General features: G+C 39.2%; 1 protein-coding gene across 1 annotated transcript in view; it reads right to left on the bottom strand.

The window, feature by feature from the left end:
- Positions 1-269: 269 nt before the first annotated feature.
- LOC138026944 (peroxisomal ATPase PEX6-like) overlaps positions 270-7,535 on the bottom strand; it is a 39,307-nt gene continuing 32,041 nt past the window's right edge. The window contains exon 11 of the mRNA XM_068874416.1: positions 270-380. The gene's annotated coding sequence lies outside the window, so the exon portion shown is untranslated. The remainder of the gene's footprint in view (positions 381-7,535) is intronic.

The following is a 7,535-nucleotide window of genomic DNA, read 5'->3' as shown; positions in this document are numbered from 1 at the left end:
TCGTCTTTCTTCGTGGTCGCTTTTCTCGTAGTTTCGCGCCTTCTACGATATATTGTCCACTGAGTGAACTATATCTTGTGGTAATTTTCTTTGGGTCGACGCCTTCTGGTATAGGAATAGCTCTTGAAAATTTCGCTCCTTCAACCCCTCTGTCTACGCTAGCTGTGCGCTTTCCTTGTAGCAGAACATGTTCCCCTTCAACGCACCATTTCATGTCCTGTGGGCGATAGGCACCAATATCTAGGCAAGCAATGCGTACAAGTTCCTCAGCCCTTTGGTCGGCAACACTGCCATTGCCTTCGCCCACCGAAAAGAAATCAGGCGAGAATCCGGGCGAGGAGAGAAGATCGGATAGGATTCGCTTTCCATCAGTTGAGAGGCTGAAACAAAGTTGAAAACGAAGTTGGTTATGTCGGTTAATAAATGAAATGATTGACAATGTCTCGAAAAAAATAACATGGGGCAAACAATTCGCAAAATATAAAAACGGTATGAGGATTTCGTTTGCCGTCACCCTTCTAGCAGAGCCTTTCTTTTGCTTGCTCGATTTTGGCGTTCTCGAGAAAGGCTCTGCTTGAATCGAATAAGATCTTTATTGAATATGTGCTGCATGATGCCAGGATACAGTCTCGAACACAAGCCTAATATGCCAGATCTCGCCGCAATCTTGTTTTTTCGTGGTACAGCGGGCTCAACTATAACCATCGGTTTTGTCACTAAACGGACGCTCGCACTGGAAAAGCCGGTTTGACGAGAGAAAACAAGTTTGACTAGTCCAGAGGTTTGGGCTGCGGCGGCTTCAAAGAGTTGACGCGATTCGGACAGAGCCTACTTTTCTCCTCCTCAGTAAAGAAAAAGACAAAAGGAGGCTCTGCTCGCAGGGTGGTTCGCCATGTGCCAATACAACAAACGCTATATTTTGCCTCGACAATGACGTAATCTCAATCTAAACAGAACCCAGTGATACAGTAGCTTGATCTTTCCGCGTGTGGATTATACAGTACAATACATACAATATGATCAGTTAGGCAATGATCGAAAAGAAAAGTAACTGATAATTTGGCCAATCAGGGTAGACGCAGATAATCAAGTGAGCTGCATTCAGTGCGGGAAAACGACATATATAAAACGGCGATGCCCGGTGCAAGGTGAAGCATCCTAACAATTATGAGAATGTCGATAATTTCAGTCATAGGAGCATAGCAGGGGCCGGTTCCTGAAATGTGTATAATAACTTTATTTCAGGGATAAATGCTTATTATTCCTGGAATATCTTTATCCCCAGAATAAATTCCGATTCTGTTAGAATAGCAAATTTAGTATAGGTAATCACATGATTTCGAGTGCAATTTGGAGTAAATAAGCACGAGTAAAATTTTTCAAAGACGACAAAAATTTCCCATCTATTTTGTCCAAGATTGTAGCTTGTCAATGTCCTTGTCTGATCAAATCGAGAGGGTTCAGAAGCGAGATTTAAGGATTATATACCCAGAAGCATCATATAGGAACGCGCTAGAAGATGCACATTTGACAACGCTTTTCGATAGGCGAGAAGAGTTACACTTAACTCTATTCATTCAAATCAAAGAGAATGGTGATCAGTATAAATTGGCTACAATTGTAGCCCGCTCTCTGCGCGCAAAAATACTTCTCAATACAGCTTAAGACACGGAAGCAAGCGAATGTTTGCTATACCTTCTATTATGTATGGTTCATTATGTATGCCGCGGCCTGAGTAATCCGCGGCTTATTTTCTCTCGTATAAACGGCCCAATTGTCAGCAATTTGTGCCCCACTGCTAAATACAGAGTTCAACAAACAAAGCCGGTTCATTATTATCATAAAACACCTTAAGTGTGAGAACTGTTGACTTTTTGAAACGCAAGTAAAAGGCAAATCAAGGGCCAAGAGAAGATTCGAGAAAAAAGTATCAATAAATAGTAACCTTTGAAATGGCAACGACCTGATAATGATCAAATTTCTTAATATAGCTACATGTACTTTTTGAAATCAAACCCGGCTACTGGGTCGATTCTTTAGTCCACCAAGAACTCAAAGGGAAGTTGCTTTCAATAGAGAAACAGGCATGGAGAAAGTAAATAAACACATAAATGAATCCTAACATTTAGGATCGAGATCAACTTCTGACTGGAGTAGCAAAAACCGATCATTATTTGGCCAATATGCAAACACAGCTCATCCACAGAACGTCTATGAAATTATAGTACATGGGCTGCTGTTTCACACTACACATAAAAAAAGAACAGAGTAGTTTTTGAATACGAATAACAACCACAGACACACTGAAAAACTTATCATAAATAGTCTTTTGTGCAGACAAACATGACAAAACTGCCAAGATCAGTAGGCGACGGAGTTTCCGTTAAAGAGCACAATAGATACCTGTTAGGATAAGTGCAATGGACGGTCTTCATCTTCTCTACGGATTTATTAAATTTTAAGACACGAGTTTTCTGCTCTAGCTACTCTGCCGAAACATCATATATCAACGATTTTTCATTTTTGGATACCATATATGCACAGACCCTTACATGTGTATAATTTACGAGGTCAACGTAACCTTTCAGAAATATAATGAGGGACACCAATAGAAACTTCGCGAGAAAGGGATAATAATATGGAAAAGGGAACAAAAACTCCAGGAAATGAGTCCATATATAGCAGCCTGCGAACGCAGGAAATACGTCTGGGCTCGCTGGGTATTAAAGTCCACAGTAGACCACCTGAAGGATATATATGTCTCACCGCATTTGCAAGGGCACTTCCAGCCCACCCAGTAAATTTTGCCGCTAAAATGAGATACTAATTAACTTAAGCTTTAAATTCTTAGCAAGATAGAATTTCGTCATTTTCAGCTCTTTAAAAAGGCAAAAAACCCAATAAAGCGGGCAACACAATCGCGGGGACTTTGGAAGAGGGATCACCAAAAGTACTTCATTTCAAATGTTGATAAATTCTTCCAGCTTTAGCTAGCTAATTGCTAGAAAAATTAAGGTTAAGCAAGGTCGAAACTGACCGAGCGTGCTGTCGCCGAGTGGGCAAATATTAACCAACTTTTTGCTTTGATTTTACATTCACTGATATGTGTTTCGGTTTAAGCCTTAACAAAAAAAACTCAAATTTCCTCTTAGGACATATAGAAATATAAAACTAGTTTCTACCATCAATACTCGAGCTCAAATTGGAATATCGGTCATTCGTCCAAAAGAGAGGTCATTGTCGAAATGATACCTAGCAATTAGGTTTCCGGTTAATGCGCTGATGCGCGTCTTTGCTTTGTCTTGAAAATAATATTGTTGCCGGGGTTTAATCGGTCAACGACGACCACAGCTGAGCCGAGCGTTGTTTCCCAGCTAGATAACCGAAAACAAAAGCTTTTGCACACAATGTCTCTACAAAATCGCATGATTACACAAGAATTTGGAGCGAAATTTTTCAACAAAAAAACCACGGTTAAGCAGGTAATCTGTCCTATCGAACACTTTGTACAACATGTCGGGATTAGCCACGAAGCCCTTAAAAGTACAACGAACTGCAATAACGTGATGATTGTAAGAATAGGATATTGTTCTAAACGGAAGAATAAGACTGCAAACCTTGTTTTTACGTCCTCAAAGTGATTCGTCATTCGTTCCTCCATAGAGCCACGCAGCCAGAATTTATCCGCCGCAAAACCACATGATGTTCACAGTTGAATAAGCAGGCTTTGAAATGGACCTACATTACACGGTCAAGTTACGTGAGATCTCATGGAACTTCACCGCTACAGACAGCTAAATTATCTGCAAAAAACGCCTAAAATATCGCTAATAAGGGTAAAACAATTGTAATGCCTTTTCTTCAACCGACGCTGACCTTGAGGTGCTTTTAAATGAAGGAAAATTGCGATGTATTATTCTAGATGAGACCACAAATACCCGATCAAAGAAACTAATTTATGTAAAATGTTTCCCATGGTTAAAAGTGTGCGCTCCTATCCATTGCCCTCCAAAAAGGGATTATCAAACTAATTTTGCTCAATTTAACATGCACTTACCAAGACGCCAGCGAGAATTCTTTCAACCGTGTGAATTGTTGAAGAGATATTTTTTTCCTTTCTTAACGACAGACGAGGTGTAACCTGTTTACAAGGTTTACCTTTGTCATCTTATTTATAAAGCCGTCTTTCTAGAATGTTCCACTGGCCAAACAAAGGTCCACGAAAATAGAGTTGCTTGAATACGTTATCTCGTTTTTGATAACTTTTGCGTTAGAAATAGGACAAGTGTTGTATTTTAGCATACAGCAAACATTTATGTTACAAAAGCGAACGTTCCAGAAAAAAAAAAGGAACAAGGAACAACAAGGGTAAAAATAGGATTGGACGAGAATTGTTCAGTCATTGATCCACCTGGTTCCAACATCAATCATTGTGTCAAAAAATAAAAATAACGAAATAAAATACCAGTTTCTTAGTGGAGATTTTAATTGAAATACTCCAGCTCTTACTTCCATCTATCCATTCATTCTTCGCTAAAAGGTCCTGAACAAAAAAAATGCTCTTTTATTGAAAATACTAACGTTTCGCTTGCCCCGAGCGTAATGGGCGGTGCAAAATTTAAGTAGTGACAACATTGGAAAGCTTTTGATTGGAAAGTGCTTTCCGTTTCGCAAGTCGGTATTTCATCCCATTCAAAGGAAAGCAACAATAGAAGAAATTAAATAATCAATAGTTTAGTCTAATAACAACTCCACTGCTTTCGGCTTCTCCCGGAAAATTTTGCATCCCATTTCAAATTTAGAACATCTCCAACTTCCGCAAAAGGAAGTCAGTGATATATCTCTTCTAATTGGATCTATCGTGTTCGCTGTGAACCAAGGCTTTTCCCAGCGCTTTTAACTGATTATTCTGTCGATAATAGGCTGTAACGGGGTAGACAACTTAAGAGAAAGTACTATGACACTTTTATATACTGTACAAAGAAACAATTGCCACACTGCCTGGATTAAGATATTGGACTCCACAAAGTAAGGTTACATAAATATCTCCTAGCATATCGATAACAGAACTTCCTAAAAAAACGAAGCAAAAGATTTAATTTCTAACCTTTCATTGCCTTAAGGGCAGTTTTCTAATTGTCGGCATCATCTCCGTTTCTAAATGCCACATTTCCGACCCTCCACTTCCATCTTACGACAATTTATGAAAAATATTGTTGAAACGGGTAACACCAGCATCACCTTGCCAATAAATCCAAATATCTTCAAGGCAACAAGAGATGAGCCAAGAGTTTGAACAAATATTGAAGTGAAGCGCAACCTTTGTACAAATGCTAATTTTGTATAAAGTGAGTTGATATTTTGAAGATTCGTTTAGATTAATTTGCATTGAATAGTTTATCGAAGGTCAATTTCGGGGACAAAGCGAGAGAAAGTGATTGCGTCAAAAGAGACAATCAATCGAAACACAACTTTGCGAGTTCTACGACCTCTAATTTTACAACAATGAATTCTTAGAGATAAATCACCACATTAGTTGCCCTTTAATCTAAAACTGTTCGCGTGCCGAGAAAAAAAAAGGTGATAACATTTGGTTCGCAGCACTTAATGGCTTTTAAGTGCATGAGTGACAAGCAAGGAGCTCATTTAAAGTGAAAAAATGCACCGTTAGCCACAGGTTTACAGACTTTATCGCTCATCGACCGCGGCTTAGGAAAATAATGCGTGCACTGAAAGATTAAGTCTACCGGTGTTAGAAACCGTTCCGGTAAAAGATCCGGGGTAGACTCGAGTTTGCTTTGTTCTTCAAACAGCGGAGAGACAAGAGAAAACCGGAATGACTAGCGCCGATGCAAAAATTCTCTTCGGTATTATGCAAACATCACACATGAGGCAAAGATAAGAAAAAAAAAACATCTGTAAATCTGCATCCGAGACGGAGCATCGAAAAAGAATCGTTCGTCCGGTGAACAACCGTTGAGACTGCACGTGTGTACCCGTGGGGGATCTTATCTGCCAAGCCGGGACATCCCACCCGCGTCGAAAAATCAGGCGTCTGAAACATGGTTTATTATGACTGTAACGGTTTCATCTTTTTAACACTTTCGAGGTCAGTGAAAATACTGATAGAAATCAAAGTGAATTTAACCCAGGTTTCAATCTCATGGGTGACTTACAATATACAATCCCAATATCAAATACCAGCTGCCGATGAGCAAGGGGCGCAAACTTTCGAAAGTGCTATTTACTCTTTTGATAAATTTGTTGTTTTTGTGATGGCAGAAACAAAGCGAATATCGCATAACCAAATATCGATGTCTAAAAAGAGAACAAGGATTGTTCCTGCAAAGCAGGTAAACGATAGAAGTTACGATTGGCTAACTGCGGAAGTGGCGCGAGATTTCTCGTCCACTCACATAGCGAAAGCCATAGTTACCATAACAACCACCTTAGACGAGAACGTCGGGAAGAAGAGACTTGCGTATTTTTTTGTTCCTTGGAAAAAAAAACTTCTTCTTCTATCATATATAAGGAGCATGCGTGAATACGGATGGCTTTTTGGCAAAATATTACATCGAATTCTATTACACCGAAAATCATAATTCAATGAGCATACACCGAGTAAAGAAAAAAAAAAAAACAGGTTTATACAGCGCGGTCAGCTGTCAAAATTATCCTTAAAATTACCAGGATAATTGCCTGAAGATCACCAGAGCAAAGATATGTTAATGTCAACAATTGGGACCAACGCTTTAGAATATGCTAGAAACATGACGACGATTTTTAAATAGGAGCCAAATTTACGAAGCCAAACTCTGTACAAAAAAACGCAAGAAGATTTTTCAGTTTCCCAAGTCTGTGCGCGTACGCGCAACCAAGAATGAGTTCCTAAATACAGGGTTTCTTAATTTTTTTGCGCTTGTACCTTAAGGGTTCGTAATGCGTGGGTTTCGTATCCCTTACTGCATATACAGTACTGCGCCACCGGCTAAAAGATGCGAGATAAAGACAAACTGTCTAATGATGCGGATCATTTTAGTTAAACTTCCATTGTGTTCTTTAAAAGGGTTAAAGCAAGTTGAAACAACAACGATCAAACTGTACCACTGAAAGATCATTCTCAGAAACCATAAAGTTCTAAACGATTTTCATACACCATCATTTAGTGCCACGCAATAATAAGGGGGGCTTGAAAACTGCTTGAACCGTCCTTCATTAATTTTCCGCTTAAATTTAAGAGTTTTTACACAATCAGCAAAGTCTGAAAATTATATAACGAGGCAAACCTGCGTCGAAATGTATCCATAAGGCGAAACGGCTTCTTGTCAGCAGAGTGGACTGAGCGGAGATCAATAAATGAAGAAGAGAAGAAATCATATGAAAAGAAAGGTGATTCAAAGCTGTAACGAACACCTGAGCACGTGTCGGAAACAAGCTTAAGTACTAATTTTAAACGATGAATGAGAAACAAAGGAAAATCACTTAATTTTTGAGGCTCAATCTGCCAAATTTGCGGTGGATATTGATAAACCGAC

This window comes from Montipora capricornis, chromosome 12 (genome assembly GCF_036669925.1).
Source record: "Montipora capricornis isolate CH-2021 chromosome 12, ASM3666992v2, whole genome shotgun sequence".
Taxonomy (NCBI): domain Eukaryota; kingdom Metazoa; phylum Cnidaria; class Anthozoa; order Scleractinia; family Acroporidae; genus Montipora; species Montipora capricornis.
Note: the sequence above shows the minus strand (reverse complement) of the source record. Positions and strands in the feature narration are given on the sequence as shown.